Source organism: Amphibalanus amphitrite, unplaced genomic scaffold, assembly GCF_019059575.1.
Source record: "Amphibalanus amphitrite isolate SeventyFive unplaced genomic scaffold, NRLGWU_Aamphi_draft 000034F_arrow, whole genome shotgun sequence".
NCBI lineage: Eukaryota > Metazoa > Arthropoda > Thecostraca > Balanomorpha > Balanidae > Amphibalanus > Amphibalanus amphitrite.
This window is the reverse complement of record NW_024881530.1, coordinates 790,793-807,478: the sequence shown is the minus strand read 5'-3', so window position 1 is coordinate 807,478 and position 16,686 is coordinate 790,793. Positions and strand designations below refer to the sequence as shown.

Genomic DNA, 16,686 nt, shown 5'->3' with positions numbered 1-16,686 from the left:
GAACCCCATTTGCATCACTGTGCGCAGGGAGCTAGCCTGACCGTAACTCGAATCGTGATCGGCAGTGAGCGCAGAGCACTGCTGTCAGCTGTGCCTGCTGGTGCCTGGTGGATCCCCTGGAAGAGCTGTGGGACCTGGGTCCCCATGATCTTATTTCGAATAGTGCTAAACTTTGAAACCACAACTTCATAAAGTATTTTTCAAAATGACGATTAAGACATCATCCGTCATCTTTCGGACCTCACAACTAGGAATACACACTCACACAATCGATCCCTTTCCTCGCGACAGTTGACACTACCAGACTCCTCCCGAGCGCTCACTTTGCACAGATGAGGATGGAGGGCTGCTCCAGTAGAGGCAAACGCTTTCAGTGTGACCACTGGCCACTTGGATGGATGGATGGACTATCGCACTATGGGCACTCCCGTCCCAACGGTATGGTTTCAGCTGCGCACGAGGCGGTTGTCTCGACGGACTGAATGTTGACCCATTGAACATGTGAACACCTATGAATGGAACGCGTTGCTTATACTAACACTATAGTCGTTTATTCCTTTCCATAGCTTGGAAGCCATCCATGCTTTAATGGTCATCAAATGAAGCTAAGGAAAGCGATAGTTAATGCGGTCTAGTTAGCGGTCAAAGCCTTTTTGGTCTCTACCTTTCCAAACTTCAAAAGACTGCATCAGCTCCTGCCCGGAGTATATTGTCCGTGTTTATTTATTTATTTATTTATTTATTTATTTCACATCGTGACTGTCCTTTCCATCATACAATGGCTGTTCTTGGCAGTCGTGTCCAATAATCACGGAATTGGGAATCGTATGCACATCAATCAGGACAGACAAACAATATACGACCATACAGCGTGTAAAAATATACCTCATCATGCAGTGTTCTTCTTAAACAGGGAGAACTAGTCATCGCCATACTGTTCCCTCAGCAGCATCGCCCGGTACTCCTTCTTAAATCTGTGCAGGCCTAGCTCGCGGAGTGCTGCTGGGAGGCTGTTATACATGGTCACAGCGCTATACAGAAATCGACGGCGGCCGGCCTCCGTTCGGATCATAGGCGTGTCCAGATGATCGGCTTGTCGAGTGCCGCGGCCATGCACGCTCCCTCGACACGCTATACTAGCACGCAGAACCTCGGGCTGTCCCGTGGTGAGCATCTTCTTTAGCAGCATGACTGATTGAAATCGCCACAAGTTCTCAGCTGAGAGCCATCGCAGTTCTCTCATGACGTCACTTATATGATCGAACTTTCGGCGACCCGAGACAACGCGAGCGCCGAAGTTCAACAGCCTCTGAAGCCTACTGGTCTGCGTGACACCGCAGACACCGTAAACACTGATGGCGTACCGAATCGTTGACACAGCCAAAGCCTGCACGAGCGTGACTAGCGTGTCCCTGGGTAGGTAGTGTCTGGTGTGGCAGAGGCCACTCAACACTCCTGTACAGCGGCGCACAACCTCGGATACGTGAGTGTCAAACGACAGGTGTGCATCAAATGTGACGCCAAGGTTCTTCGCCGTCGGTGACTGCTCTATGGTGGCGCCCATAAAATCGACCGTGATGGGTGGAAGTTGCCGTGTGTTTTGGCGTGTGCCGATGACCAATAATTGAGTTTTGTCTGCGTTAACCTTGAGACCGTTTTTACGAAGCCAAACTGCGAGCGCTGCTAAATTTTGCTCCATGCACGCCACCAGAGCGTCAGCGTCCCGGGGGCTACCGAACACGGCCAACTGAGTGTCATCACAGTACTGCACTAGACACGTGGCATGCGAGACACTCTCAGGCTGAAACAACGGCATGTCATTTGCATATGCACTGTACAACAGGGGGCCCAAGGCGGATCCCTGGTAGGTGCCAATGGGGTTGGCCAATGGTTGAGAGAGCATGCTACGACCGTCCGGTGTCCGCGTCACAACCTGTTGAAAATGGTCACCGTGCATGCCTGCCAGCGACCTGTCCAACTATTTCCAGCTCGTCTTTCTGTGACACAGTTCTTCACAGCGTGTCAGCAGTAACCCCACATTTTCTGCTCGGTCTCTCCGCCATGAGTCCGATGCCGCTCACACCAGCGCGGTTCCCACGCCGCTCCATTGTGATTGGCTACTGTCGCCCTTGTGTCGGCCCGTCTCTGTCGGTACTACAGATCTCCACTGAGCTGGCCCCCAAAGCCCGGTGTGCGGCTGTATGGCTCTCCCGCGGGATATCGAGTAGAGGTAACTTGTTCCGCACAAAGCCGAGTTTGGCTGAGCCGCCGACTGCGACAAAGTCTCAGGCTACATTAGTTTAGTGCGGAAACGCGTATCACATTTGAAATGTCACCCCTGATTTGGCTGGAGTCGCTGGAGGAAGTGGTGAGATTTCTCTCAAATCCCACGCATTTTGTGAACTTTGTGAAACTCCGGCGCTCTCCTCTCATCTCTCTCGCGGGGTACACATTTGTGGAATATAAGTGCCTTGTTTTATGCAGTGGCATGAAATTAGCTCCCATCGCTGTTTTTATTGAGTAGTTATGAAATAAACATAAGATAACGGCCTGCAATTCATCTGACAATTTACCTGAATTGTAAATTTCCAGGTGAATGATTCTTCCTAACAACAAGCGAATTGCCATCACCAATCAGGAATAAAACAGCCCAAACAGTCCTAAACCTTGCCCAGCCATCCAACAGTCCGGTCACATCCTCATGGCTCACACCTCGGACCGTGTCTGGGCGGTTCGTCCGGGTCAGATTGGTCCAATCCCTGGCGACACCGGTCGCCCGCCAGTTACACGGTCGTTCCATGTCAGGACTGGTGTCCGGGACGCCCCGAGACCTCACTCAGGTCACCGGGAGACGCTCTGATGACTGGAGTGTGGACGGTAAGGGACTGCTGATGTTGTTTTACCAATGGCATGATTGACAAACTGGGCTGCTGGGGGAGGGAGGGAGGGAGGGAGGGAGAGAGAGAGAGAGAGAGAGAGAGAGAGAGAGAGAGAGAGAGAGAGAGAGAGAGAGAGAGAGAGAGAGAGGAGAGAGAGAGAGAGAGAGAGGCAGAGTCGATGTAAGACAGAGGGATAATGGAGAGAGGCGACGTGAAATGGAGAGAGGATGGATGACTGCAGCTAGGGGAAGTGAGAATATTATGATAAGGATGGATTGCGAAACTTGTTGACAGCAAAGCGACGCGAGACTGACGACGGCTCGCGAAAACTTGTGACGAAAAGGCGGCATTTTGTTGAAAGGGATAAGTATTTTGTCAAGTCCTGTCTTTTGGCGTTTGCTGCACCTGAAACATTTCGCTGCAGAACTGTCCACGCACATTCCGCTGAACCCCAGAAAATGAAGGTTTTGTGGTGGACTGGGAGTGAGTCAGGGTGAGCCAGAGTGAGAAAAAACTCTCACCATGGAGAGAAAACGCCAGGCTCTGTGGTGATGACATTATCGGAGCTAACTGGCAGACGCCAGGGAGTTGTCCGTCAATAAAAGAATATCGGGAAAGGCTCTCAGGACAGGATAAATGTGGAATTAATGGGACGCTTTGGTTGGAAATGCACATGAATTACGTGGCATTCCCATTTGCCAAATTGATCTGCTGCCTATACCTACATATTCCCATAGTAGGTAAAGAGCAAGTACTTTTGAACTGTTTCTGAATTTATAGGAAATACAACTCGCTGACTGAAACCGTTGGGCGAAAAGATAAATATTTAAACTGAAACCAGCAACGGTTGGAAATTAGATAAGTCGTGACGTATGCGACTGGTTAATGACGGAAAAATTGAAACCCCTGTCGCTGCTTGAACAAATGGTCTTCAAATGACGCAGGACAGCCACAAGCGAACTTCGAGCGGCTAAGCCGCAAATCTAGAACGAGCCCCCGAAAAAGAAGGTTTTGTGTGCACAGGTGTATTTAGCTACGTTTTCACCTACTTGCTTTAAACGAAAAATCATGTTCGATCTAGATAGTTGTGCCTAGCTCATGTCGATCTATACCCTTCACTTCCGAACCATTTATCAATTGGTGTCTCCGTCGACACCACAGTACCTATCCTAGTGTGAACGTCTTCGTTCATGCTACACAGGTCGACTTCACAGGTCACAGTCCGGCATCACAGCTCGTGTTAAAAACGGGTCACGTCGAATGTGAACCGATGAGGTCAGGCGCCAATCCCGGACACCAAGTCGAGCTGCAATCCCCGGCCACGGGATCCTGCGAGGGTTGAACGTCCACGACAGAACACTTTGATCGCATAATGTCAAATAATTCCGGGAATAGTTCAGTGCCAGGTAAATTCAATACCGATTCCACATTGAATGGAGTGACGTGATAGAAGATGCATCGGTTGTTGGAATCCATGGGATATCGGATTAAGTACAGTTTTATAATTATGACGGAAAATAAGGGCTTGGCTGGGCATTTGAAACTAGTTTGAAATTCAAAATCTGGGCGCTGAATATGGAAATGAAGAGAGACGTATGCAGGGAGTTGTATAACATCAGTGACTCATGAAAGAGGCCCGCATTTATGCGTTCAGCGTTGAAGTGATTTTTCAACATATTTGCCTAATGCACCCACTAAAAAGTGATCATGTTATATCCATAGTTTCCTCGGTGGAGCCCTGTAACCATCCGACGCTTTAGACATGGGTCTTCGGCCGCACAGATCGCCACTTTCCCGGCCAAATTGCTAGACCGAACATGCAGCCGCTTACATAACGTGTTTTACATTCACCAGCACAGTTGGCAGCTGGTCGGGCCGCCCCACATCTGGGGCGGAGCACGCCCGGTCACTGGCTCCATCCGAATGTGCGCTGTACGTGCTCCATGAAAATTCGGACAAACTATGTGGCATGGCGCTGTGTCCGAGCGTGGTTCATCGTGGTTTCAGTTTTAATTATGGCGCCCTGGGAAACGAGAGGTGTGAGCTGTACATACATCCATTGACAGGCAACGGAGTTCGTCGAAGTTAATATTAACGAACAAAGCCCGAGCGAAATGACCTGCAGATAGGGCTCTGAAGACAGGTTAATTTCGTAACTTTCAGTTTCGATGTTTAAATGAGTCATAGCGGGTTAATACCAAAACTTTAGATTGGTATTGGGCGAGGAAACAGTTTTTGCCTCAGCATTTTTATATTTTCGAGAACTTCGCGTTTTTGATAACCTTGCAGAGGTGTAGACGTGTGGTGAATCCTAAAACAAATTACAAAACTTGACAATATAGAAGCAGCTGAGCTCTCAGGGCATTTTAAAAGGGACTAAAAACTATCTATGGGTGGGCTACTGCCTATTGGCGTAGCAGTTTAATGTTCTTTCGTAACCGGATGATTTTCATCCATGTCTAAAACACTGTTAGTTCAATATTAATTGCACTTAGGTTACTTTTTGAATTAACCTCTATTACATTTTGAATTTCAAAGTAAATTGAGCCCACCTGCAGTGCGCGCAAAGTGAAATTTATACAATCTGGTTACATAATGGCTGCCAGATCGCTCTCGTTTCAGGCAATTACAGCCCCATTATTACACATCCAACGATAGCAGATCTCTACACTACCGCCATCAAAGGTCAGTGAGGGCACATTCAGTAAACCAAGATCGATTCGCCGCCCGATTAGCTGCAGTGTGTGTGTTCAGTGGTCTCTAGGCGCACGGTGTTACGGCTCACATGAGCACCTGGCGTCTGATCATCAGTCACCGTCCCCGGCTGTTTGCGTAGGCGTCCAATCGCCATTCGGCGTCAATCCCACGAGATCTCGAGCTCATACCGCTCTCAGTTACGACCTCTCAGTTACGGGGCGGTCATGTTGGCCATTCCGGCTGTCCGGCTGAGTGATGACCTCTGGACAATGAACCCTGCTGAGCTGACCGTAGGCCGGTGGTCAGATGATGTTCTGTCGTGGTATGGTTCATTGAGCTGTGAAAATTTCACAAACACGTAGCATTGCACACCGGTACTTCACGTGTTGGCATCTTGTTCCTTTCCGTGCGGTTCCCAAGGCGAGTCGGTCTTATCGAACGATCCGAGTCTTGACGGCGTATCAACTATTGCCGTCTCTGGGGGAGCGGACGATATTTTCCGTTAACAGTTGGGCCGGCCAGTTGACCGGTCGACCTTGACCCGGCCGGACGTGTTTGCGGCCGCTCCGTCCGCACGCGCGGCTGGTGGAGCGAGAGCACCTGGCCAGCTAGTGTTTTTGTGTAGCGTGAGTCGCTTGTGGGTCTAACCATGACCAAAAAGCGAAAGGCGTGTTCTCCAACAGAAGGAGGACAAAGTGAGCTTTGCGAAGAGTTGAAGAAATTCATCGTGGAAGAAAACGCGAAATGTGTTCGTGAGATAAAGGCCGCGAGTGACGGACGCTTAGTGGCGATCGAGGAGTCACTGTCTTTCACAATGGACTCGATCACTGCGGTGTCTAACAGGCAGTATTCCGCTGATCTGGACATTGTCCAACTGCGTAAGGAGACAGCCCACCTCAGACGGCGAGTTCAGGAGCTGGAGCTGGTGGAGGATAAGCGACAGCAGGAGCAGAGGCTGGCGTGCCTGTTTTTCTCCGGGCCGGCGGTTCAGACGCACACCCAGCGGGACCAGGCAGTGAGACAGATTCGGTCCGTGGTGCAACAGTATCTGAACCACACTCTGGACGACAGGCAGGTCAAGACCGTCATAAGACTGCAGAATGGAAAGATACTGCTGGAGTTTACCTCCTTTGCAACAGGTTCCGACAGAGACATCCTTTACCGGTCGAAGACAAGGCTGAGGGGTTCCGGTCTCTTTATCGCCGAATCGCTGACGCCACGCAGGCAGGCCATGTTTTTGGAGCTGCTGCGAATGAAGAAGGAGGGAAGGATCCATTCGGTTTTTACCCGTTCCGGAGATATCCTCGTGTGCCGGTCACGTGGATCGGCACCGATACGCATCGCTGACCCGGAGGCGGTACGCCAGCTCGCCGGCGGTGACCCACCGGAGCGCCCCGACCAGAGGCGCGCCCAGGGAGAGCGCGGAGCAGCACCGCCGTGCCCCGCCCCTAGCGGGGAGCGGAGAAGTTCGGGGCGGGCAGCGACCTCGCCTCGAAGCACCGACAACAACATGGCGGTGGAGACGCATGATCCCGTGGATACTAACAGTCCCGGTCGTCGGGGTTCGTACTCCGGGCCGTCACGTGTGGGGGCTGCTGACGGACTGGAATCAGCAGATTCCATCGGAGTGCAACGTCAGAGGACCACATCGTCGCTTCTGGAGTGCGCCCAGACACCATCAGTTCGACTGGTGCAGCTGTCTCCGCCGCTCCGTGAGGTGCCGTCTCCGGGCGCACCTGCTGAGCTGCTGACCGACGCGGCTGATGGCGGCCGCGCGCCGCGGCGGCCCCCCGCTGCCGCCGTATCGGACGCGCCCTTGGCTGTGACGTCAGAGACTGGTGGACCTGCTGGGGTGGCGCGGGATTCTGATGGGGATGGGGACCATCGAGGGGCGGCGAGTGCGAGCTCTCGGCCGGCTACAGATGTCGCCACTGTCGGGTCGAGCAGGACCGGATCGGGGCGCGGTCCTGCTGGTAAGGACCGGTCGTACGGAGCTCGTGAGGCGCACCCTGCCGCTCCTGGTAACCCGGCAGCTGGTTCGCGTTCCAGAGATATCAGGGAGTATTTCTAGAGAGAAGAGTCGGGCATAATCAGTGTAATGATCGCTCTAACAGTTACCCTGTTTTGCTGTTTTTCATATTTGAACATACACAATGTTCCCGTTCTGTTTTTCTTTATGAAATGTTTTGAGAGCAACTTATTCGATAGACTTAAGTCAGGAAAACCCGTGTTTCTTGCACTAGCTTTCATCGTAAGTGTTCTGCTTATCATGCTGTATGCGTCGCTAAATTACCGCTCGCGTACCCCTCAGCTGTGTTTGTTAACTGATTTCCTTGATATTTTTGTTAGTAACTGGCATAAACTTTCTTTGTTAAAGCGGCTTGTCGTCCAGCCTGCCGGTGGCGGGCGCGACGTTTGCGGCGGCGGCGGTGGCGGCGGCGGCGGCGGCGGGGTCTGCGCTGTGGCTCCTGGGCGCGGAGGTGTGGAGGGAGACAACGTGATGGGCGGTGAGAGAGTCGGCGTCGGCCCCTGGCTGAGCGCCCCTCGTGCGACCTGGATTTGTCGCTGCCGGCCTAGTCGGGTGGCCCCTCCTGCCCGTGGCCCTGTGCGCGCTATATTAGTTCACGGTCAACTATTTTCTTTTGATGTATCTCCTACCGTTCATAGCAACAGCTGTCTAGCTGTGTATATCCCATGGCTTATGTCCGAGCTCAAAGTTGCGACATTTAATTGTAGAGGCCTAGGAGGTCAAGTTAAAAGAAGAGACGTTGTTAATTATCTGCGAAAGAAAGATTATGATATATTGCTATTGCAAGATACACACTTGACAACACAAACAGTTCACAACTTTAACCACCTCTGGAGAGGGAAAGGTTATCATTCTTGTGGCTCATCAAACAGCCGGGGCACATCGATCCTGTTTAAATCCAACGTGCAGCATGAAATAATCCATGAAGAATATTGTAAAGACGGTAATTTTGTCATACTAGTTTGCAATATATTTCCAAACACTTACACATTCGTCAGTATCTATGGCCCAAATGATGACTGCCCTAATTTTTTCGACCAGCTCCGAATGAGGCTGAGCGAAATTGGATCGGAAAATTTATTAATCGGAGGGGATTTTAACTTTGTAATGAATTACCTACAAGACTCAAATTACTCTCAGCAGAATAACCCCCGTGCCAGAAATGTATTTGCTAGCCTCATTGAACATTTTAGTCTGTTAGACACTTGGGATGAACTTCATCCTCAAACGAGAAGTGCCACCTGGACTCGTCAAAATCCATTCAAATGGGGACGGCTAGATCGACTACAGGGTGGGGCAGAAAGATTTACCTCTTGATTTCTTAAAATATTTCGGTCCCGAACAAAGATATTCAATTGATTTTTAGTACACGTATTCAGTAGCATGTACACATCTCAGCAACGGTAATATTGACCAATATGGCCACCTTTCGTCTTCACCCCTGCCCCGAAACTTCAACCTGCGGAGTGGCACGAGCGCCGCACGGTGCCCTCGTCGAAAATCGACCATGCCGTGTCGAGGGCCAGCTTCAGAGCAGCGATGCTGCTGTGTGGTGTTGCACACATCTCCCTCTCCAGGATGGCCCAGGTGGTGAAGTCCATCGGGCTCAGGTCTGGACTTGATGATGGCCACATGTTCTTGTCCCAGAACCCAGGCATGTGGGTCTTGCACCACTGTTGAGTGAAGTTGGCCGTGTGAGGCGACGCAACGTCCTGGATGACGACGTATCCGTCTCGGAACGACTGAGTGACCCAAGGTAAAGCATGTTCCTCCAGCAGATGGACGTAAACGTTTGAGTTGACTTTCACACCCGCCTCGATGAAGATCAAGGGTCCTTTTGAGTCGTCGGATGCGACGGCAGCTCAAACCATAACACCAGCAGGGTTGTGGCGACCAAAACTGGTCCGGATAGCAGGATCAATACTGGATGTACCATCTGCCAAGATTATGTCGCTTTGGGAGTTCATCTGGGGCTCAACCGTGGGAATCTCTTCATTGGATCAGAAGAAGACCTTGTTACCGGCGCTTCTGATTTCCTCCAATATCTTTTGGGCCCTGTGTAGCCGCTTTTCCTTGGATGCCGCCGAAATCAGGTGTCGACCTTGCATCTTGTATTACTTAATGCCCAAATCGTCGTTTATGATTCTCCTGACCATTTTGGGCGTAAATCAAGGTCCCTTGCCAGTTTGCGCATGCTTCGCCTAGGATTTCGAAACACCATCTTGTGCACGATATCAACCAGCTTTTTGGTGCGGACATGCCTTGTTCTGCCTGCCATGGACTTCATCGACACTGTACCTGTCTCTTCCAGGCATTTCATTATTTTGTTAGCAGTTTTTATGGCAACACCGAGCTGTTTGGGAACGCTTCGGACGCTGACTGTTGCCAGCCTGCATCGGCACCGCAATTTGGGCTCTTTTTGTAATCTCCGCCATAGCTCATCAACAACCATGATAAAATTAAAAACGATCGTAACAGTTATACACGAGTCAGTTGGGAAGCCGCATGCAAAATTTCACTAAAATCCGTCCATAAATTTTTGAGTTATGGGCTGAAAACAAACAGGTAAATCTTTCTGCCCCACCCTGTATATATTCAGGAACATTTGTTGAATCATGTTACGGAAGTTAACGTTCAAACAGGGTACAGATCAGACCACTGTATGGTGTCACTAAATTTGAAGCAGCCTAGAAAGAAGAGTGGTCCTGGGCTTTGGAAGTTTCATGAGTCATTAATAGACGATGACTCATAGAACACCTTAGTGGTGAAGGTCATTAATAGTGTAATAAAGCAATATGCGGTTCCAATTTATAGTGATTGCTTTATATGTGATCCAAAGAACTTTAGTGCGATAGAGTTTATCATAAATGATGGGTTATTTTATGAAACCTTACTTATGATGATCCGTGGAGAAACAATATGCTTTTCAAAACAAAAAGCTAGAAGAAATAGGATAAAAGAAAAAGAAGCAACAATAGAAGTCAACAGATGCGATGCATTGTTTAAGATGAATCCATCACATGAAAACCTTCGCCGTCTAGATGATGCTAAGCAAAATCTTGAAAACATACGTAAACCTATGATTCAAGGCCTAATAACTATTTTATAAAAAAAAAAACAGTTGGGCCGGCCGATCGGTTCCGACAAGGTCGCTCCGCTGGGAGCGGTCGTTCCTCTTCTGTCGGAGTCGACGATCGCTGTCGACGCAGCCGACACTGTCGCCCCGTTCAGCTGTCTCTTCCTGTCGGTAATGGGCCAGCAGTGTTGATGTGCAAGGTGAATTGAGCTGCCGAGCGATAATTGAGCGAATAACACAATGTAGTATGTGAGCTCAGAGAAGGAGAAATAATTATTTTCAGTAACTGCCAACATCTGGCTAGTTACCGCTTGCGTTATTACATATATTACCTGCCGAAGTAGCCCAGTTTGGAGGACGTTTGATCGTTAAGTGAGTCGGTGGACTGTAGGCCAGATGATCTCGGCGAGCGGGGCAGACCGTGTTCAGATATATGGACACGTCCATGAGAGCGATATTAGCCGTTTTCACGACGGGGTTTCAGGCGAGTGCACCTGATTTGACCAAATCTGCACCTAATCTCTTTTACAGCAAATATCTTTATTTTATGAATTTTTTTCAGTGTTCTAATCGATGATACACTCTGATAATATGACAAAGCAGGCATATAAGCAGCTAGTGCAATTCTAGCTGATAGCTACTAAGAGACACACTGAACCTGATTTGACCAAATCTGCACCTGATCTGCACCAGATGTGCACCAAATGTGTACCAGATGGCCGTCGTGAAAACGGCTATTGCTTATTTATTTATTTGCGCTTTTTTCAGTCCATAGCTTTATGTTTATAACAAAGCCTTTCTGAAGTTTCGATGTCAGTTTGCTAGATTATATCGCCCAATTTGCTGATCATTATGCATTGGAGCATCCTTCGTTAATATGTAATTGTTCATGAAAAGCCAGATATAAATGAGGCTAAGGTGAATTTTCTCCTCATAACTACCTCTGTCATATGAGAAGTAGACAAACCCCGAAGCCTGAGCCTCGATCTAACTGTACCTACATAGTGTGTGTATCATCTCAAATTCATTTTCTTTGCGGCTTTGTGGGTGGCTTTCATTGAGCCGTGGACCGGTTTCCTTTGCGACTTTTCAGCGCACATAAACAGTTTCATTCAGCGGGGAAATCTGAGCGGTGAATCCCCAGAAAACCACTCTGGAGATATCATCTCGCGCCCCGCACAACAGTTCAGCGGCTGCATTTACTCATATCGCCAGGTAGGATTCGCATTTCGCAGCATTAGTGGCAGCGCCAGTTGAATCCCAGCATCGGCTAGCGGGAGTCCCCTCACTCACCCACATCCACAACCTCATAAAGCATATCTATCATCTACTTCGAACCTCCATATTGGGCTGAATGTCAGACGCAAACAATCGCCCAGTCTTCGTCCAGAATCCATCTTTAAATGTCTACCGTCCATCAAAGTCTACCGCTTTCGCGCACCCCACTGATCAGAGCCCAAAGTTTAACGCCCGCCCATGGTCACCGCTCAATTCATTGCCTACCGCGCCAAACGCACAACCGTCCACCATATCCCGTCTGCCCACTGACCCTAACCTTGAATAGCACGTACTGCCCACCCACCTTCCACCACCCACCACTCCCACCCGTCACCCGTCAGTTCCAGCATTACCATCGCCGCGCCGCGCTGGTGAGATCCCGTCATCTGCGTGCGACCAGTACCGGGTGGCACAGGAGCCAAAGGACGGGACGGGACGGGAGAGGGACAGGGGAGGGGGTTGACGGGTGCCGATATCTGGGCCACGCCGGACTAATTGGGCCTGGGCGCCGGCTCGGCAGGCCCGATATACGTCACTGGCGCAGATATAGGCCCCGCCGGGTGCCTGCTGATGAAGCGCTGAATTGGCCGACGCGCCGGCCCGACTGGTGGTCAGGAAAGGAGGGGGGAAAGGCGGCGTGAGAGAGGGAGGCGAGGAAATGGGGGATTACTACCGCGCGAGAGTGGAGAAATGGTGGGAGGAAGAGAGGGATGGATGAATGAAGCGATAACTTGCGGTAACTATGATTTGATGCTGGTAAAAATTGAGTACGTCCTAGCACAAAAAGAGCAGCTACCTGCATGCTGGGAATAAGGAAGGTGAGATGACTGGGGCAAATGAAAGGGGCAGGCTAAGCTAATTTACCTAAAGGATCAATGTCAGGGTTCCGGATTGTCGGTAAATTTTGTGAGGTCGTCATTGGAACGCTGTCCAAGTCCGAGTGTCCGAGTTCGGGTAACTTTGGCCACAAGTTGTTGGTCGGCTGTGGCGTGTCTGACCCCAATCACCACGTCTTTACTAGTCTGCTGGCGAGCGACACAACTGCCAATGACGTCTCCAAGTTATTCGCTGAACCAGTAATAGACATGCGTCCAGCCTTGAATCTATTCATGAGTTGGCGAATATAGAGGAATATGTGTTGCCAAACGGTCAACTTTTGCAATTGCATGTGACAGCGAGGAAAGGCCATTCGAGTGAATCAGATATGAGTCAACTAACCGAAGCGGATAGCTCCTCAGGCTCTTATCCAAGCCTCAACTCAAAACAATCGGCCCAAAACTCAGAGCTTCGGGTTAACCTGGAGATATAATAAAAACCATTAAAGAAGCCTAGCTTTAACGTCTTGTCGTAGCTTTATGATGGTGTTACTTCTTGCAGCAAGCAGCAGTTCATGAAAAATTACGGCAACGGCTTTGGGTTTCTGCTCTTCTTTTTGCGCTCAGCGGTGGGTAATTCTGTCTCCTGGCGACCGATACATAGTTATCTAAGAAAGAAGCATCAAATCCGGGTAGCATATAGGTATGCTGTGCCAGGGGCGGATCCAAGGGGGGGGTCACATGGGTCATGGCCCCCCCTTGAGGCCCGGGGGCCCAAAGACCTGCCAGGGGCACCACCGGCCTATCAGGGGTATCACAGTCCTGACAGGGGCACCACAGGACCGCCAGGGGCACCACAGGCCTAGCAGGGACACCACGGGCCTGGTGCCCCTGGGCCCTGACAGGACTGTAACGCCCCTGACAAGCCTGAAGTGTCCCCGGTAGGCACGTGGTGCCCCTGACAGGCCTGAGGCGCCCCTGCAAGGGCGGTGGTGCCCCTGGCAGGCCTGTGGTGTCCATGGCAGGCCTGTGGTGCCCTTGCTAGGCCTCTGGTGCCCCTGACAGGCTTGTAATGCCCCTGGAAGGACTGTGGTGCCCCTGGGCCCTGACAAGCCTGAGGTGGCCCTGACAGGCCAGTGGTGCCCTTGCTAGGCCTGTGGTGCCCCTGGCAGGCCTCTGGTGCCCCTGACAGGCTTGCGGTGCCCTTGGAAGGACTGTGGTGTCCCTGGGCCCTGACAAGCCTGAGGTGTCCCTGACAGGCCCGTGGTGCCCTTGTTAGGCCTGTGGTGCCCCTGGCAGGCCTCTGGTGCCCTTGCTAGGCCGCTGGTGCCCCTGGCAGGCCTCTGGTGCCCTTGCTAGGCCGCTGGTACCCCTGCGCCCGGAGAGGACTGGTGCCCCTGAAAAGTCTGAAGTGCCCCTCGGCAGGCCCGTGGTGCCCCTGACAGGCCCAAGGTGCCCCTGCGAGGCCGGTGGTGCCCCTGGCAGACCTCTGGTGCCCCTGGCAGGTCTGTGGTGCCCCTGGCAGGTCTGTGGCGCCCCTGGCAGACCTGTGTTGACTGGTGCCCCTGCTAGGTCGCTGGTGCCCCTCACAGACCTGTGGTGCCCCTGGGCCTTGACAAGCCTGAGATGCCTGGCTATGACAGGCTCGTGGTGCCCCTGGTAGACCAGTGGTGCCCTTGCTAGGCCTGTAGTGCCCCTGGCAGGCCTCTGGTGCCCCTGCTACCCCTGCGCCCGGAGAGGACTATGGTGCCCCTGAAAAGCCTGAAGTGCCTCTCGACAGGCCCGTGGTGCCCCTGGGCCCTGACAGGCCCAAGTTACCCCTGCGAGGTCGGTGGTGCTCCTGGCAGACCTCTGGTGCCCCTTGCAGGTCTGTGGTGCCCCTGGCAGGCCTGTGTTGACTGGTGCCCCTGCTAGGCCGCTGGTGCCCCTCACAGGCCTGCGGTGCCCCTGGAAGGACTGTGGTGCCCCTGCCCCTAGGGGTGCTCATGGGCCCAACAGGTCCGTTGTTCCCCTGACAGGCCTGTCGTGTATACTTGCTAGACCTGTGGTGCCCCTACTTCCTGGCAGGCCTGTGGTGCCCCTGGCGGGCCTGTGGCGCCCCTACAAGGCCGTAGGTGCCCCTGAAAGGTTTGTGGTGTCCCTTAAAGGACTTTGGTGCCCCTGACAAGCCTGAAGTGTCAAGGACAGACCCTTTAGACGCCAGGGTCAAGTTCGTCGGACTGACAACGATTTGCTTACCTGATAACGTTCCTGGTAAGTACTCACTACTCAGCGTCCACAACATATATACACATAGCATCTATGCACATAGCACATTCATATATACCTACTTGCTTACAATTGGTAAATGTGGTTGTGGCTAAGAGTTAAGATACTGACTAAAAATAAAAAAATAAAAAAAACTGAAAATGGGGGCACCACCAAAATGAAGTGGACGAAATCCGTTGAGTTTTTAATTTTGGGTATAGGTAGGGGCACCACTTCGATTCATGACCCTCCCCTTGGAGTTTTCCTGGATCCGCCCCTGTGCTGTGCAGTGTGCAATATCAAACGCATATAATGTATATTCTCGCTTTCAATGCCAGCCGTGGACGTAAATACAGGTAAGCTTCAATCCCACGAGTTTAGATCCCATGAGTCGGCATCCAATCAGCCTGAATCCATCCGTCTGAAACCCATTATATTGGATTCCCGGCGCTGTTCGCCGCTGCACCGTTGCAGCCGAGTTTCTGCGAGCTGAGTCGGCGCGGCTCCGCCGAGGTGCGGACACGACACTGGGTCGCTCTCGATGAATCATTGATTGTCACCTCCGGCGCCGCGGACGGCGTGCTCTGCACTCTGCGGCGTAGGCACCGCTCCCACACCGTCGGAATAATGGATCGCCGCTCTACGGTCAGAATAGAGACGGCCTGGCTGTCAGAGAAGGTCATCATAATGCGCGCAGCTCCTGAATTGCGTCGATTCGCTACTGAAAGCGTTTTTCATCGCGGTCTTTCCCTCGTTCAATGACAATTTGTGGGTATTCTGTAGGGAATCAACGACAATCAGTCCATCTATTAATTCAGTGCTGCTCCGATTTCCAGATAGTCGACTGACAATCAATTCCAAGCATCAGGTGAGTACTGACCAGTCATGGTGGGCGATTTCCTTTCACCAAGAAGCTGATGGAAGTACACCCTGTGGCATGAACTATTCACCGACCGATACGAACCCGGGCACGGATCATCTTACCACTCCCAGGCACGTCCGAAACTGATTTGCCCCACAACTTCGCCAATGGCCATCTTCATGTATTACGGGCGCCACGTCACGTCAAGGCCCGGCCGTCTGGGGCCAGCTCTGATGAGTCCATCAGACTGCAACCACTTGTGCCGTGTTTTTTGCAGGAAGGACCCAAAGGACAGCGAAAAACGACCCTCGCGAACGACCACTTTTTGGCGTGGTTCTGTACAATTGGCACACGTACAAGCTGAAGGAAACAAAAACACCACAGCGTTTGGTACAAAAACAGTGAGAAACCCCTGCGTATTCTGCGCCCAGTGTTTCCCCTTTATCAAACCTCTCAGCCGGGAGAGCTCTCGCAGCTGTATCATCTGTGGGGAGAAACCGGAGGCCGTCTAAACGGCATTCTCCAAACAGGAGCGGCCCAGAGACCGGCCGTTGTTTGGCGCCCGACAGTGTTGATTGATCGTCAGTTGGTGAGAAAATATAGTCAGTCGGAGGAGTCTGCAGCTGATTTGCAGGCCGGTCGATCGAGATGACAGACCCGCTGAACTGAGCTCCGAGCTGTTGGAGGATAAGGAGCCATTGTCTGTCTCGTTGGTAGCCAGATCATGACGCGGTGTTTGAAGCGTCTGAAATTAAAAGATCTTAGAGTTTGAGTTAGTGTTTAGTTAATTTATTAAGTTTGAG

General features: G+C 51.5%; 2 protein-coding genes across 26 annotated transcripts in view; one reads left to right on the top strand and one right to left on the bottom strand.

Annotated features, from left to right (window-relative positions):
- The window catches only part of LOC122369556 (coiled-coil domain-containing protein AGAP005037-like), a 107,629-nt gene that overhangs the window by 47,461 nt on the left and 43,482 nt on the right, over window positions 1–16,686 (bottom strand). The gene's annotated exons all lie outside the window — the stretch shown is intronic.
- LOC122369680 (dynein axonemal assembly factor 11-like) overlaps window positions 1–16,686 on the top strand; it is an 80,810-nt gene that overhangs the window by 53,983 nt on the left and 10,141 nt on the right. For 4 of the 8 annotated variants that reach the window (XM_043344637.1, XM_043344650.1, XM_043344677.1 and 1 more), the window contains exon 10: window positions 7,954–8,208. The exons of the other annotated variants lie outside the window; for them this stretch is intronic. The gene's annotated coding sequence lies outside the window, so the exon portion shown is untranslated. Of the gene's footprint in view, window positions 1–7,953; window positions 8,209–16,686 lie in introns of those variants that run through there. 8 annotated transcript variants of the gene reach the window in all.